Below are 19,151 nucleotides of genomic sequence, written 5' to 3' on the forward strand. Positions count from 1 at the left end.
TCATAAGGGATATAACAACAATAATTAATCTGATTATATTGAGATTATATTTTCTAAAAATAACTAATACATAAAACAATTATATTAAATGATAGGTGTGAGACATGGTGTTTAGGTGTGTATTGTCTTTTTAATGAAACAGTACACAAATTCATTTTCTTATTAATAAAGATAAATTTAAGAAACAATCAGCACTACAAAAACATTACTAACCTGTAATAATTAAAATTTGATTCAATTTATAAAATTTTATTTATATACTTATTTTTTATTAATTTTATTTATTATTATTATTTTTATTTTTTTAGGCAAGTTGACCCTTGGTTGACCTCACAGATTGCAAGGACCCTGTCAACTTAAAATCCCTTATTTTTTATTTTTTACACCTATAACACCTGGTCTTCCTAGGTGGTCTCCCATCCAAGTACTAATAAGGCCCGACCCTGCTTAGCTTCTGAGATCAGATGGGATCGAGCTTGTTCAGGGTGGCATGGCCATACACTATACTTAGTTTTTACAAATACATCTATTTTTAAATGTAATTTACAAATGACTAGAAAACTGTGTGACTGTGACAGTTCTGGTCTAGTTATCCTTACAATCATACAAACCTCTGATTCTTACACAACAATTAATAATGTATTTTTGCTTGTTTTATATCTTTGGGGGAAAACATTGGTATTTGTAATTACAATTATCAAAAAAATTAAAAGTGATAAATACTACAAAAAGAGAAATACCATTTAGGCTTCCAAATTCTTGTGAAATATTTCTGTCCCAATTTGTACTAGTCCTAAAGTTTATATGTCTGGTAGAGGAAACATGTCTACTGAACCTACCTCAAAAAAGATAACAGAATTATGATTAGACTTTACTAGTGCACATCACTTATGCCCCAGACAAATTAGGAGAAGATATGAAGGCACTCTTCTTTCAAGTAATCTCTGATTTGTGTTAGCAGTGGGTGCCAGAACACTCCTTTGTGTGTGCCCATGAGAATAAATAATGGCAGAGTACTCGGATGTTTAAAGGAAGAAACTGATCTCAGCAGTAAGAAAGATAAATTCAGCAAGTGTATTTTATTTTGATTGCCATTGCCTTTAGACAGAGAAGATGGCAATTTCTGCTTCTTAGTTTTTGAAACTTCTTTCTAATTGAAGTCTCCAAAACCAAAACATTCGTGGACTAGTCAACATTCATGGACTGTTTACTATGTGCCAACACTGGCCAATGTACTGAAGATAAAATGGTAGGTAAAAACAGCTACATTTTAAATAAAATCTAAATTTCTCAAAAGTATTGCACCTATGAATTGCTTTTAGTATTTTTAGGGAATTACTTAACTACTAGGCTATCTAATTTTGATTTTAGAAAGTCCTCAGTTCAGGATTTGTAAAGCCTAAGATTTATGAATAAAAATAAATAATATTAAATGTTTTATGTCCTTAGATTTTATATATATATACACACACACACATATACTATACACATATGTTATATGCCTATATTATATAATGTTACATAATGTTAGTAATGAATATTAATGTAATATATAATATATACAAATATAAAATCTAAACATTTAATAGACCTTTAAATTGTATTCTTTAAAGTGTTTGTAAAATGTAAGAAAATGTAATCTTATGTAAAAAATTCTTATAGTAAAAAATCTTATAGTAAAAAATTCTAGGTTCAAATTTTGCCATTTACTAGGTCACAGTTTTATTCTATTTAGTATAGAATCCAGGTACAGATTATATGAATGGATAAATAAGTAATTGTTTAACATTACTCATTCAGTTAATACTTATTGCACTTACCCAATAAATTCAACGGAGGGAGTTTTTTTTTTTTTTTTAAAGGGGCAGAACCGTTTTAAAAAGTGTGTGAAAGTGAAGCTGATGTAATTTGTAAGTATAAACTTGTTAAATAGCTTAAAGAGCCTGTGTAATGGGGGTGCACAGGAAGCATGAGTCCATGTTTGTGTTCAGCGAAAGAAGCTTTCACTCTATACTCAGTCTGAAAAAAAAGTATTCTTTGTGTAAAAAGCTGGCAAGAGAGATCCCTCCCTCCACAGTAGTAAAAGCAGACCATAGAGGCAGGAAGACAGTGGAGCAGTGGAAAGATGACAGTGGAGACAAGCTCTTCTTCAGTGAAAGTAACTAGTGCTATTTATTTTGCTAAACATATTAAAGCTAGGCAAGACCTCCGCAAAGAGTTAATAATAGTCTTTGTCTAATATAAATGTTGAACAATTATATAAACACAGGCTGAGGATTTTCTGCTAATATTAAAGGAAAGCATCAGTGTCGATATTCTGGGAGAATGGAAATGAGATGCCGCAAAAACAGCATAATTTATGTTATCTACGATCTATTAAGCTGTGTATTATTCTTACATCATGGGATGGTTCAATCATTTTCATAAACACTTTTATTATATTTATAAGCATATCTTTTAAATGATTTTGATTAGTTTTCACTATCATCCTGAGAGTCTATGTTGTAGAAAACAAGCAACATCAGGTAAGTATAAGTATTTGCATACGTGTTTGTAGGTTGTGTCAAACAAATGAACCTGGAAACATTGAATGACCATCTGTAAGAATAGAAGAAATAAATTAGAGTGTATCCATTGCATTACTATTATGCACCCATTTAAAAGAACAAATTGAAGTAATTCTAGTCTAGAAGTATTAACTAGGAAGTATTTATAGGGAAAAAAGCAAGGTGCAGGAGAATGTAATAGGTACATTTTTGTAAAGTGCTTAATGGGCCCTAAACCATTTGTTTTTATATGGGTTCATATGAACACATTTATAAAAGATCTGTATAATTATGTAAGCATGAAGAAAATAAAAAAGAGTACTAGGTTAACATTCCTAGAAGGGGCAGAATATTGCTGTTTTGAAGCTAAATGACAATAAAAAGAAAATTAAAAGAAGAAATAATAAAAAAATTATTATTTAAAAAAAGTATAAATATGACAACATTGTTTATGTATTTATGCATTACTATATGTGATGGAAATAGTAAGTGACACCTACACAGATCCTTTTTCAGTTCTTGAAACTGAGCTTTACTACAAAAAATGTCAATTCAATTGCTTTTATGTACCCTACAGTGTCTGCAAGTCCAAAATTGTAAACTTAATTTGGGATTATTTTCAAAAATAATTTTGATAATATTATGATACTACACAGAAAAACAATACTATATTCAGATAAATATTTGCACATAAATTATCTTAATATTTCCTAAGTTTAATTGCGATTATTTCTAAAACATAATTTAAAATTAAAATGTGCTACTTTTAATGGTCAAATATTAAATACAATAAAAGGATTTTATCAGTATTACTATTTAGCATCTGGTTGCATTTGGTAACTTTTAAAATAATTTAATTTTGAAATGTAGAATAGACTGTATATATGGTTTTCTTATAGTTTATTTCTTGGTTAAAGTTTAGGGTAAGTGAAGCAAAGATGCACTGTTTCATATATATTGCAGGAAAATAAAATTTTAAGATGGTGAATTATTAAAGAATGAGAGTGGGGTTATTTTTTTCCCTGGAAGTCCTTTGATATTTTGCTTTAGTAGAATAAAGTAGATGAGTAGATGAAGTATTGGTAATTATTTATATAAATAATTTTTAAGAGCTTGAACAATTTCTTAACTCCTGAAAAACATAAAAATTCTATGACAAGTTGAATAATTAGCTAACTTTTTTTTCCTTCTGTGAAAAATACATTTTGGCTAAGCTCTAGAAATTAAAATTTTTCAATGTCCAAATTAATTAAATTTAATTGTATTTGCAGACTTAAGCTACTGGAAGAGTAAAAATTGTAGCTTTTTCTAAACTAATATATGTCCTAGCAAAAAATCTCAGATATTTGGACTATCAACAAAATGTAAATTCTGAATATTAACATATACTGACCAGGACTCTAGAAAAGGAAATAAGAAAGCTGAATTTTCAATAATACTTCACATTTTCAATCAATCTTCATCCAGTTTTTTTTTTCTTTTTAAAGTATAGTTGGCACACAATAGCATGTCAATTTCAGGTGTACTATAGTGATTTAACATTTATGTGTCTTACAATATGATCATTGCACTAAGCTAGTAACCATCTGATATCATGCAATGTTATCACGATATTATTGACTATATTCCCCTTTACCTTTTTCAATTACTCCTCACCCCTCCCCTCTGGCAGCCATCAGTTTGATCTCTGTTTTTGTGAGTCTGTTTTTATTTCGTTTTATTTGTTTGTTTACTCATGTAAATTCCATATATAAGTAAAATTATATGGTATTTGTCTTTTTCAGTGTGGCTTATTTCACTTAACATAATACCCTCTAGGTCCATCCATGTTGCAAATGGCAAGAGTTCATTCTTTTTTACTGCTTAGTAATATTTCATTGTGTATATATGTGTATGTATATATGTATGCATGTATATGTGTGTGTGTGTGTTTGTGTATATACATATGTGTGCATATTTGCATATCCTACATCTTTACCCTTTTATCTATTAATGGACTCCAGGTTGCAGCCATACCTTGGCTGTTATAAATAAATAATGCTGCAGTGAATTTATGGGTGCATATATCTATTTGAATGAGTAGGGTTTTTTTTTTCTTTTTTTGGATAAATGCTGAGAACTGGAATAACTGGGTCGAATGGTAGTTCTATTTGCTGTTTTTCGAGGAATCTTCATGCCGTTTTCCAGAGCGGCTGCCCCAATTCACACCCCACCAACTGCACAAAAGTTCTTTTTTCTTCATTTTTTCTGCAACACTTGTTATTTTTGACTTCTGATAATAGCCGTTCTGACAGGTATGAGGTGGTATTTCATTTTGGTTTTGATTTGCATTTCTCTGATGATTAGGGACACATCATCTTTTTATATATCTGTTGGTATGTTAGTATGTCATCTTTGGAGAAATGCCTATTCATGTTCTCTGCTTATTTTTTGATCAGATTTTTTGTTGTTGTTATTGAGTTGTATGAATTCTTCATATATTTCAGATATTAACTCCTTAACAGATATATCATGTGCAAATAAATATATTCTCTCATTCAATGGATTCTCTTTCATTTTTTTTTCCATTTATTTCATTCCCTGAACTTTGAAGAACTTAATAGCTAACATTTATTGAATGTCAGTCATCACTCCTGGTGATTTGTATGTGTGAATATATTTAACCCTTAAAGGAATTCTGTGAAATAGAAGCTATTAATATTGTTATTTACAGATGTGGAAACCCAGGCACTAAAAGATTAAATGCATTGTTAAGAAATTCAGTGATTATAAAGTTTAAGTTATACTAGATGAATAAGTTCTAGAGATCTGCAGTGAACCATTGTGTTTATAGTTAACAATACAGTAATGTGCACTTTAAAATTTGTTAAGAGATTAAGTATCATGTTTTGATCTTACAAAAAAAAAAAGATCTAAGGGAATGCTGGGAGGTGTTGGATAAGTCTATAACCTTGACTGGGGTGATAGTATTACATGGGGGCATATGTTCAAAATCAGCAAATTGTTCACATTAAATATGCACAATTATTTGTATATCAATAATACCTTCATAAAGCTATTAAAAAATGTTTTTAATTCAGTCAACCAGGATATGTAGTGCTGAGCTTAAAACCAGTCTGATTATGCTCTTAACCATTACACTAAGCTTTCTCAACTTTAGCACTAATGACATTTTGAATCAAATATATTTTTATTGTAGGAAAATTTTCTGTGCATTGTAGTATGTTTAGCAGCATTCTTGTCATATATTCACTAGATGTCGCCGTATAAATCATTATAATCGGCAGTGTCTCCAGATATTCCCAAATGCCCCTGGTGACAAATCTCTCAGATGAGAAGCACTGGATTAAATTTATCAAAACATTAAAAACCCTGATGCAATGAAGGAGGTGAAAATAAAAATTAGAGTTCTATTTAGAAGGAAGGAGGAAGGAATGGATGCTGGGTAAGTGATCTACGGTAACTACTTGCTATATTGTAATTACTTATTTGCCTTTGTCCCCTACTAGAATATATATTTCTTAGGTATTGGTTTTGCTTCTTGCTTCTCATTTTCTTTGTACATGGAATAGACCAGGTACTTAATACTTGTTATTGAATGGGTATATAAATTATCCCTTTGAAAAAGGATTTCTTTAGTGCTCTTTTGATACTATTTATCAATTATTTTATAATGTTGTCAAATATTCCATGGGAACAACATTGCCTCAGGTTGAGAATAATTGAGCTGGACAGTGCTTCTCACTTGATAGATAATCCATGCATTTTCATAAATTTCATTATTTAAAACTTGTATTAGACCAATTATTTTGAGACTCTAGCAAAAGCATAAAGACCAGTTTAAGTACTCTGTATTTTAATGGAACTGCTATTAAATGGCGGGCATATACCTTCATGCTCACCCTCAAATTCTGGGTTCAAGAAACCCTTAGCTCTTTGCTCTCTTATGGTAAGATCTTGTTATCTATTATTTCTTTTTTTTGAATTGCTCCTCTTCCCACCTATTGCTTCTTAAGACTCATTTCTCAGAGCTGACTCCTAAAAAACCAAGACTTCACTATAATCCCTTATATGCTACAATATATTATATTATACCTCTAGCATAACATTTACAACACTTAATGCTTTTGTGCCATTTTCCTCTTAAACTGTAAGTTTATTAGAGAAAAGTATACTATCATTGATACTACAATGCCTAGTGCATAATAGATTCCTATTTGTTGAATGGATGAAAAGTAGAATGGAATCATTTTTAATAATCAATAGAGTCCATAATTGGATGATTTACTCCTACAAGAAAAGTTTTAAGTATAGTTTAGGTTAGCATCTATCACATGACTTTTTAGAGTATACATTCTTGTTGTGTTACTAGATGACTATGTGACAACTGAAAACTCTGTAAACGAAGTAAACACACTTGGAAATGCCACGTAGCATAGTATAATGTTTAAATGTCAAACACTGACTTTGACACTTGTAATTACTGTGTGACTTTTATCTATATCATCTAAAATATTTAAAAATTATTTTCTCCATATAACAATACCCATGGAATTGCATTAAGAATTAAATCAGATAATGTACACAGATAATGAATGCACTTCCTAATCTATAGGTGAATTTATAGCTAAGTGAATGCGTGATTTCTTATAGAAATCGGGATATATTAAAGAGAAAGAAGTTGGAACAAATAGAATAAACCTGTATTATCTAGGATGTAGTCAAGGTATAGGATAAGAAGTAGGTAATATTATTTGTGGTCACAAAGAGATGATATTCTTATGGGAATGACAAGGTGCTGTTTTGCAATTACAACTTCTAAGAATACCATTAGAAAGAATTATATTTTATGACTCCTATTCCACATACTCCCCATATCATAATTTAATTTTTTTTAAATTAAATTTATTGGACTGACATTGCTTAATGAAATTATATAGGTTTCAAGTGTACAATTCAATAATATGTCATATGTATATTGCATTGTGTGTTTACCACTCAAAGACATAACTTCAATTTTTATTTCAGGTAAACTAAATTTACTCAAAATGAAAATAAATCTTCACTACATTCTGTCATTTTGAAGTTTGTTACACTTGCTCATAATATAAGCTGACCTTTTGAACATTTAAAAAAAATAGATAGGTTTACTCCACAGACATACAGAACACTATATATCCATGGAGATTTCATTAGGAGAAACAGATAGCTTCCGTTTTACCTATGCTTAAACATGTGTTATAATATCTTACAAAAACTTAGATATTCATAGGCAAATGCCTCTGTGATTAAAACATAATATATATAAAAGTAGATATAATTACTTCATTAAGTATCATATTAAGTAAACGCCATGATTTCTACTAATTGAGCAGTAACTACCCTTTAGAGAACTTATTGCTGTTGTTAAAAACATCAACCAGAATCTGAGATAATAACTTAAATTATCACAACTTTATTTACTTAAAAAAAATCTAAATTTTCCTAATTGTGCGACTAAATTTTACATAACTTTTAAAAGGTGACTATTATACTTTTAATGCTTATATCTTTATGTAATCATTGCTATTCACTTTTATCTGTGTGTAAGGTATGTATCCACCTATGTATCTATTCAGGCATTACTGAGGTAGACTAGACTCTAACTCTGATAAATACAGTGTGTGTATAGTAAACTTGGCATTTGCATGTTATGTAAATTTGTCTCTACAGTCAAGTCAAGGCTATGGACATAGAGTTAGTCCATGTGATGTACAATCATGGAGCTTACATTCAGAATGTTTCTCTTCAATCCGTATGTGTGCGTATGTACACACATGTATTTTTTTTCTAAATTATTTTAGTAATTTAGATTAGCTCTAAGTAATGTTAAAGAGATAACCCCTCCCAAAAGATATAAAACAGCTCTTGATTGATTCAATCTCCTAACAAACATAGGTTGCTTTCGCAACTCTCACTGGGGACTGTGGATGACAGTCAGAGGCAGATTATATTATTTTTAAATGTTTGAAGCTATCAGATGGTACTCATTGTAGATGTGTTCTAATCTTGTGTGTGTAAGGGTGTAGACACTAACACCAGCTCAGAAAAAATCTATGCACATGGGTACTCATCATCAGAGCCTTCACTTATGGGGCTAACCAAGTTGTGAAAAGATAGCAGTACTCCTCTACCCCCACCCCAAATGTCAGGCAAGATTAAATGGAGTTATTCTGAATATGGCATTGTCTTTAAATATAATGAGTAAAATAAAGGAGAAAGAGGTGTGAAAAGGAGAGATGACACACATTTTGAAACTATTGGCAAACAATTTAATTTTTAGTGCAAATAGGGCCCTGCTAATATATCAGTTTCAGCCTCTACTCTAACTCGGCAACACAATCCAGATCCCACTGTACTTTAAGCAACCATGTCCCAAATTTCTTTAATTTACCAGAAGAGAAACTGCCAGGTAAAGAATGGTTGTAAAAAAAATTAGCTTTTTCATTATATATATATATATATATATATATATATATATATATATATATGTATATATATATAAAGAACAATAAAACTATACTTCAATAGTTAAATAGGCGGCAGGCCAAAGTTGACATATAATTTTAAAATATATTATTTTAAAGTTCTGGCTTCACAAACTTCTCTTCTTATGAAGGAAAAGCTTAGTTTTTACATATGATAGGAGTAAAGATACCACGTGGTAGTTTATAAATAGATACCATGTTGTTAAAGTCATTTGTGACAGAATAGCAAATAAACAAAGGATGGAATTATATAAATAGAAATAAAAATAATGTAAACTACATTTCTTAGGGGAAATATAACATTAGTGATCAAATGAATAAAGGCAAGTATAATTTGATTTGTTATTTGAATATTTTACTAAATGATATCAAGACTTCTTCATTTTCCTCTCACTTAAAAGTATCAAATTTAATTCATATTCCACTTCCATGTGAGGAAAAAACTAATGGCTAATAGAGTAGAAAAACTTTCTAGCAAAAAAATGTTTTTGGTAATATTCTTTTTGGCTGCCATATTTGTTAATTATTCTATTTTATTTTATAATAAGTTGTTCCTCAATAGGATACAACTTATAAAAACACATTTTTTTTATAATTATTAATTTGTATTTGGGAATTTCATTAGTTGTTCTGTAGTTTGATATATATCATACATTTTTAGATTTCCTATATTTAAATGTCCCATCACAATACTATGTACATTGTGATTCTTTTAGGTAACAGTATTTCTTAAGGCAAAAAATATCACAAATATTATATTATGGTGTAGCAATCTATGTTTTGTAAAGACTAACACAAACATAACAGGTTCTGGAGGATAAAGCATGCCTAGGGTTTCTGCAGAAAATATCTAATAGTTGACATATAACTTAAAATTATTGTCAAATTCTGAAAAATTTTCAGTTCTTTCAAGCAGAGTATGAGAACTAGGACCCTTTTAAGATTCAAATAAATAATGGAAGTTTAAAATATATTATATAATAACATTGATACCAAGCTAGAGGAATGTCATGAAATTAGCCCCATACCATGTAGAAATGTATGTACGATATTAATTGATATTAATCAAGTATTTTTCTAAATATTCTGTAATCAGTTTAGCTCTCTATATATTGAAATATTCTGACTTGTCTCACATCATCAGTTCTTACATATTGCTAAAATTAATCAAAAAGATTTCAATCTATTAAATTGCTTTAAAAACTATTAGTGAATGCTTTCATTTAAACCAGTGCTTAATATACTAACACTCTATTGAATATCTAAATTGCATATGCAAGAAAAAAATATAAAAACATTTACCTCGTTTGAAAAACATTCTTGAGGTCTTTTAAGTTTATGAATTAGCTAACTTCAAATTTTATTTCAAAGACTTTTAAAGTCACAGAGCCAAAATAGATCATTTGTTTGCCTTTGTTAGCCTGTTATTCAGCCAGCCCGAAATCAGAGTCTCTATCTTCACATGATATTCAAAGTTTATTTTTGAAACATAATAAATGTCTCTTAAAATTGAACTTATTTCTTGATATAAGCATATAACATAAAAAACATATCATGTATGCCAGAAGAAATAGATTAATGAAAAATTGATTATGGCATTATTGGCTAAAATAGCATCTTAAGGAAAATATTAGTGTTGTTCATTATTGTTAAAGAAGGATCATCTTCATAAATTATTCTCATAAATGTTTAATGCTTTCTAATTTTTAAAGAAATGTGAAGAAATTTTTTTAATTTTATAAGCAATATTAATTTGTATACTATCATGCTTTCTAAATTTAGCACTACTATGTAATAATCATTTGAAAATGTCCTTCCTCATTTCTTAGAATTCATGCATCTTAATTTTTTTCTATTGTATAAATAATTGTATTCCCCCTTTATCTTTAATATTTAAGAAACTTCTGAATTCAAGTCAATATGCTACATATTATGTAAAGTTTATAAAATTACACATTAATGATCTTCTAAAGCCATGCTGGTAATGTTTCCAAAAGAAGTGATTTAAAAACAATACAAAAAAATTGAAGCAGACACTTACATACTATTTTTGAAAGAAAAGACTCATCATTCATGTGGATATAATGCATATGATATCACTTATTCATATGAACACAGATATCATTTAGACATTGCCTTTTACACAATGATGGAGATCTGCAGCTCTTGCCTTCAGTTTTCAATTTTCTGGTTTCCCTATATATCTACAGTGTTTTATAAGAATCACAAGGATAGGATTCTGCTAAGTCGGAATTCACTTCATCAGTGGAAAGAGCTAGTGATTTTACTAGGTAATACACATTTTCATAGTTAACATTCTCAGGGATGCCCTAGCTAATACAAAATGCTGATGAGTTTCAATCATGTGAAATTAATTTCTGGAAAGAGAGCCTGGGGAGTGACACCAGGTATCATGAGGAAATCAGCTAAGAAATGAAAGACTGGTACATGAAAACTTTTCTTCAATTTAGCACTGCAATAGCCTTAGATGATCACTTAGAGCTCTGCTCATGCAAGGAAAGTAATATCCAGAAACCAAGTTATTAGTACTGTGAGTGAGATAAATCATTCAAAGATAAGCAGTGTATAAAGTTATTGGACCTTCCTGTTCTAAGTTTGTGTCTCTCACCAAAAATAATAAAAATGATCCTTTAATAACTTATTGATAATTATCAGATATTAAAAATCTTTTTTAAAAATGTTTTTCCTATTATATAGTTATCTTTATATTCCTTAAAATTGCCATTAGTTTTAGGGAAAGAATAATGATGCTCTTACATACCTGTAGAGGGACATAAAAGTAGATACTTCAAGAATTAGAATTCCAAAGTTTCATTATTTCAGAAATGTAATATAATATAATTTCTGATTTTTATAAGTAATTGTTAATTGTAACCAATTACTAGTCAAAGCATATGTTTTCTTATGATACCTCAATTTGTAAATATCTAATTTTGCTACTAAATAAAAAAGAAATAAAAGAAACTTTTGAGTCACAGGAAAAAATTTAAAGCAGAAAAAAATCTATTTTCAAGATAATAGATATTTATATTTAATATGTTTTAGATAGATTCTCTTCCCTTATAATTCTCCTGTGTTAAAGTTAAAATGTGCAATAAATGATTTATAGACTAAATAACAATGGAATTTGCCATAGATTCTTAATAGAAAGTCTATCCTTTTAAAAATATTAATCTAAGCAACTAACTTGCTACAGTCTGGGTCAGCTGATTAAATGATATAATATGTGTAAACCTTCTTTGCTTATGTGAGTTTCCCAGGGATAAATAAATTCCAACCATTAATTAATTCTCAGTTCATTTATCTCGGTACTTGGCCAGTCTATCATTGAAATATTGAAGTACAGGATAAGTGACCTTCACTGAATTAACTGATAAGATTTTGGTTATTGGTATCTGTATGTAACACCTTCTTAGAGATGATTGGTTCCTAGATCAATACAAAAATAATTATAAATACTTTTTCTTGGAGGTCTCCACTAGCCAATCCTTTTAGATTTGTGGTCGCCTGTATCTTAAGTAGTGCCATATTATTTCCTGACCAGAGTTTAAACAAGGAGTACCTGTGTGGCTAAGTTCAGACTGCTCCTTTGATTCTCTAGTTAACCACTTACAATTGTGTACTTCTAATTCTGACCCATTTCTAAGTCTTCCTGGGTTCTGATCTCCCAGTCCCCATTCAACTTTCTGGGTTCTACCCATCATCCTATGTGGTAATCTACTATTTCCAAGAGTTAAAGCATGAGCACCATTATCCTGGGGTGTATCGGGCCCATAGTCAATTTCACAATCTGACACTACAAAAATAATTCACTCTATAGTAATTATACATACTTGCTTTTTAATTTTTATTATTTAAGTAATCTAACATTGTAAATATACAATTTTCTTTTGCCCTCAAATTCAGTGGTTCTTCTGAGGACATAAAGAGCTCAAAATCCTCCTGAAAACTTTAGAACTTTACCATCAGCAAATGAATCATTTGCTTATAAAACCACTTCTACCATCATCGGTTTAGTCAACCATGAAAAAATCGTACAGCAGAATTTAGAAAATAAAGAATATGATCATTCCAACATCTCCCTTGATTCAAAGAGCTGCTATGGGAAGCTTGTACTAATACCTGTTTTGTTCTGCTCATTGGCATTACAATATCCGTTTCCTGATATTTGTAGATAAACCACATTTACCATGATTAAACTGTAATTTTAAAAAATAAAATAAAATCTGCTTTTTTCAATATTTGCCTACTGATTACTCAGTTTGATCACCATTAGTATACTCTATTAAGCATAAAAAATTAGCTGTAATTAATAAAAACTCTTTGTCAGATCTCTCAGTGGAGAAATTTCACTAGCCTGTTTATTTAATAACAGGCTTCCCAGCTTTTTCTTTCTTCTTTCTTTGCTGTTTCCTGTGAAAACCCAATTCAATTACACCAACTCTAGACCTAATCTAGTATGAGGAGTGCTTAATGTGATTTGAAAACAGAAGAAATTAGCCATTATTGAAATGTGATTTTTTAGAAAATTATAAAACTTCTACAAAATTCTTAGTGAAGAAAAAGTACTTAAAAAAAAATTGTGATAAGTTCTAAGAATGGCTTTTTATTTTGTTTTTACTGCTATGCTTTTTCACGTTTTTCAAATTTTATACCTTAAGAATGCAACACTTTTGAGTCAATGAAAGCATAATCAAGATATGTAAGACTTATCTAGAACAACTGAAAATACTTTGTGAGCAAATGTGTATGTGTAGATATGACTTTTTAAACTTTTTCATATAAGAGCATCATAATTTTTCAATGCCCTAAAAATTCTCTGTGCTTTCCCTATTTATCCCTCCATCCCTTCTATCCCCCTAAGTCCCAGTAACCACTGATCTTTTTGCTATTTTCATAGTTTTGCCTTTTTCGAAATATCATATAGTTGAAATTATACAATATGTAGGCTTTTCAGATTGGCTTCCTTTACTTTAATATGTACTTAAGGTTTCTACTTATCTTTTTATGGCTTGATAGGTCATTTCTTTTTAACACTAAATAATACTCCATTGTCTGCATATATCACAGTTGGTTTATCAATTCACCTAATGGTTTGGGGAATTTTGAATAAAGCTGCTATAAATATCAACATGCATGTTTTCGTGTAGATATAAATTCTCACCTTCTTTAGGTAAATACCAAAGAGTCTGATTGCTGGATCATACAGTAAGAGTGTGTTTCATTTATAACAAACAACCAAACTTATTATTCTGCATTTTCACCAACAATGAATGAGAATATCTATTATCCCATTTCCTCACCAGCATTGTTCTGCATTTGAGTCATTCTAATAGGTATATAGTGGCATTTCATTAATGTTTTAATTTACATTTCCCTGATGGTATATGATGTGAAACATCTTTTTGTGTTTTTAATCACCATCTATTTATCTTTCTTGGTGAGGTACCTGGTAAGTTCTTTGGCCCATTTTTAAATTAGATTGTTTTCATGTTGTTGAGTTTTAAGAGTACTTTGTATATTTTGGATAACACTCTTTTATCAGATTTGTCTTTTACTGACATTTTCCCCCAGCTGTGTCTTGTCTTCTCATTCTCTTGACAGAATCTTTCATAGAGCAGAAGTTTTTAATTTTAATGAAGTTCAGCTTATTGATTATATTTTTCACCAATTGTGCCTCTGGTGTTGTATCTAAAAAGTTGTTGTCATATAAAAGTTCTTCTTGGTTTTTTCCTATGTTATCTTCTCAGAATTTTACAGGTTTGCATTTGGGTCTATGATTCATTTTGAGCAACATTTACTTTTTATACACATGTAAAGCAAGGTTCATGTAGTCAATGACAAATCTTTAAAATAATTAATAAGAAACTGAAAAATTGTGAATATATTTCTAAATCACAATGATACTGGTAATCAATGATATTATATAAATATGTATTGTATACATTTACAAAAGGGGACTCTAGCAAGATTTATGTATATTACAGAGACACAGATATCAGGTAAAATAGTGTACTTAGAAAATAAATCTTCACTACTAATATCCAAAAATCAAGAAAATCTTTTTACTTTATACATTCAATGGCACACATATAGTTGTAATTTGACATTTCATGTGATAGCAATTGACTAGCTTCTTTTTAGACATAAATAAGTAAATATAGAACAAATAACTAGGATTAGGTTTTGGCACTCGCTTACTCAAAAAGTTATGCTCATCAACAATTATTTAATAATAAAATCAGTTCAGTACAGTGTATTCCACAGTACATATAATCTTCTAGAGGATCTAGTTAAGTCCATCCACTCATTGTGAAGCTATTATCATTTTTTCTGAAAATTCTGTATCCAAGGGCATTCGTAATATCTATAAATGATCAACATAGTAAGTAAAGACAGTGTAGTATTGACAATTGAGATCTAAAAATCCATTTAATGTAGAAAAAATATAATCTCTCTCAAATATTAGTTTGCAAACCACCTCATACTATTTAAGAAAGAAATCTTTAGACTTATTTGAAAAGTCTATAACTTCTAAAATTTTTTTCCAGTAGGAAACAGATTTATCCTTACAGTCTTTGAAGATCAAAAGGTTAAAGAATAAATATCTTATTTCTTATGTACACAAAATTATTAAATGTCAAAGTGAAAGGAATTCTAATCTCGAAGATCTAATTTCTTTTTTCCTCACCATTTTACTCCTGGCTATTACTTTATTTAGATGCATAATTATATAAAATGTATTTTTATCAGAAAAAAATCATTATTATAAAGCAATAATAGCTACAATATTTATGAGAGGAGACACATAGACTAAAAAGTAACTGCTTCTGGAGGGAGATTATATGTCTGGAGCCTTATTTTTAATTAAAAGAACCTATGAATCTCTTTAATTATCTTACAATATATTTCATAATTAATTATCAATTTCTTCAGCCTTGTCCCAATAGTCCAGATTTCACATAATTTTTTTGAAATGTTGTGATCATGACCAATACACTGCCAAGTGATGGGATTTTTTTTTTATTAAAAAAATGTTATATTTGAGTATATGGATATAATACAAAACATACATGTCTAAGAGATTTATTTTATTTTTAAGGACAACAAATCCATTTTTCCCTATATTCTCTATTTTTTAGAACTGTATATGAAGAAATGCCTAATTCTTGACTGTAGAATTTTAGAGAAACATTAAAAAATTATGAAACATTTAGGAAAAATGCAACCAGAATAGAATATTTTATAAATATGTCATATGAGAAATCATTCAATAAATATAAAATGAAACCATCAACTCTTTCCAGGGGGGCCAAAAGAGGACTAATGGGTCAAAATTTTAAAATGGCTTTTTTTTAAATGTAACATATAAACTTCTTAAAGTTATATTTCATCATATTATCTTGTAAAGTTGTAAACTGCCCATTATTAAAAATGTTCACGCAAAAGCTAGATAATCATTATTTAGAAATGGTATATAAGATTGATTTGCTAACTAAAGTTTGCATTAGATAACCTTTAGGAATCCTCAAAATTCTAAGATTAGGTCAGTAAATTATATGTAGGTATACTCTAAAGGTATTTTTTGGAGTTTCATGAATGTGTGCTAAACTGAACCACAAGAAAAGTATTACAGGATATTAAGTCATGCCCTATGGTGTCATTAAACCATATGTCTTTTAAATTTACAGTTTAATTAAAAATTAAAGGCTATTTATGGCAATTGAAACTGCTCTTCCATCAGAAAATGTTTAAGAAAAAGTAAAATCATTCACTTGTTAAATGTTCGGAGTCAGTTAAACTTTTTTGTACCACTAGCCACCTGCTCTCAAATTCTAATTCTAGAGACACATTTCATTTACATAATACTTTTTTTCTTTGAGAACAGTATATTATAATACTTTTATATTTAGATAAGTTCAAAGGAAAGCCATTATAATTTCAAATAGATTTATAATCTTTAAATATAGACACAGTTTTTTTCACATTCTATTTTTAAGGCAATAATCAGAAGAGTAAATCTTTTTATAAATTAAAGAAGTTAAAATTTTTATAATTTTTTTACAAGCTTGACTTATATTCACACCAATGATGTATTCTTTGTGATTAATATAATATTATTAGCTGAATGGTTACTAATATTTTATTTGTTAATGAAGATTATGAAATTTTCAGTAATAATATTTTTTAAGAGATTAGAGGTAGAAGGGAGAATGCTAAATCTACAAAGTTCCAATAAGACTATTGGAAATGTAATTCAGTTGTAAATTATATGTATTAATCTTCTAGAAGTTCAACTGTTGATGAATTAAGAGCCAAAATGAAAATAATAAAAATTAATATAATTTAAAAAAGAAAATCACTAGTTCCATAAAGTTAAGCAAAATTCAAAATCTAAATTTGAATACAGAAATATCTTCTGTGGAAGGATGTTGAAGAATAACAGGTGTAGCAAAAATTTGGCCCCTTCAACTTTAAAAGGTGTCACTGAGATGGATCTTGTTGAATGAGCTCTGATTTGTCATTCACAAAACAATCTGTCAAGTAATAACTATGTAAATTTTGCTGGGACAATAACTTCACATACTTATGCCTTTTTTATTTCTCAACATAAAAGAAAGTGATTACTGTTATTGGAAAGTAGAACAAAAGCCCGAGATTTACCAAGTTGTTAATTTTTCAAAAATCATTAAAATCTCTATTTTATGGCAACCAGATTTTAAAAAAGAAAAAACAAGACCTATAACTAAAGTGTATTAAATTAATGAGAAAAAGATGATATACTATGAAAATAATTTTTAAAAATTCCCTTAGTTCATAGTGGTTACATATTAGCAGTGAAAGAGGAAACATGCCAGAAGAGATTGGCATGAAATATCCAAAGCGATGAAAAACAAGGACCTACAGCTAAGATTATTCTACCCAGTGAAGCTATCAGTTAGAATTGAAGGACACAGATAAAGAGCTTCCCAGATAAGAAACTAAAGGAGTTTATCACTACCAAATCAGTATTACAAAGAATGTGAGAAGAACTTCTATAAGAAGGAAAAGAAAAAGACCAAAAAAATATAAATAATAAAATGGCAATAACTACATATCTATCAGCAATTATTTTATATATAAATGGATTAAATACTCCAATCAAAAGACAAGGTAGCTGAATATATAAGAAAACAAGACCCTTTCATATGCTGCCTATAAGAGACTCTCTTCAAATAGAAACATACGTACAGGCTGAAAGTAAAGAGATGGAAAAAGGTATTTCATAAAACTGGAATCAAACAAAAAGCTGGGGTAGCAATACCTATACCAAACAAAATAGACTTTAAAACAAAAGCTATATATAACAAAAGACAAAGACCCATTGATCCCACCTCTGAATATTTGTCTGAAGAAACTCAGAACACTACTTCAAAGAGATATGTGAATTCATATGTTTATTGCAACATTATTTACAATAGACAAGATATGGAGGCAACCTTGGTGTCCAGCAATGGAAGAATGGATAAAGAAGTGGTACATATATATAATGGAATATTAACCATAAAAATGATGAGATCTTGCCATCTGCAACAACATGGATGAACCTAGAGGATAGTGTGCTGAGTGGAGTAAGTCAGGCATAGAAAGACAAATGTCTTACACTTACATGTGAAATCTAAAGAACAAAATAAACAGACGAAACAGAAACAAACTCATAGATACAGAGAACATTTTGATTGTTGCCAGATGGGAAGGGTTTGGGGGCTGTGGGTGAAAAAAGGGAAAGAATTAGAAAGTACAAATTGGTAGTCACAAAATAGTCATAGGAATGTAAATTATAGCATAAGGAAGTATAGTCGGTAATATTCTAATAACTATATATGGTGTCAGATGGGTACTAGATTTATTGGGGTGATCACTTCATAAATTATATAAATGTCTAATTACTATGTCATATACCTGAAACTAATATGTGTAAACTGTAATTAAATTTTTTTTAAATATTATAAAAATATGTTTCCTCTGTTTTGAAGATAACTATGGACAATTTGGAAGTGAAAGAAAAAACAATAGT

General features: G+C 29.3%; 1 pseudogene; it reads right to left on the reverse strand.

The window, feature by feature from the left end:
- Positions 1-383: 383 nt before the first annotated feature.
- LOC118602605 lies at positions 384-502 on the reverse strand (annotated as a pseudogene).
- Between the last annotated feature and the right edge of the window lie 18,649 nt (positions 503-19,151).

This window comes from Rousettus aegyptiacus, unplaced genomic scaffold (genome assembly GCF_014176215.1).
Source record: "Rousettus aegyptiacus isolate mRouAeg1 unplaced genomic scaffold, mRouAeg1.p scaffold_m13_p_4, whole genome shotgun sequence".
In the NCBI taxonomy this organism is placed as follows: domain Eukaryota; kingdom Metazoa; phylum Chordata; class Mammalia; order Chiroptera; family Pteropodidae; genus Rousettus; species Rousettus aegyptiacus.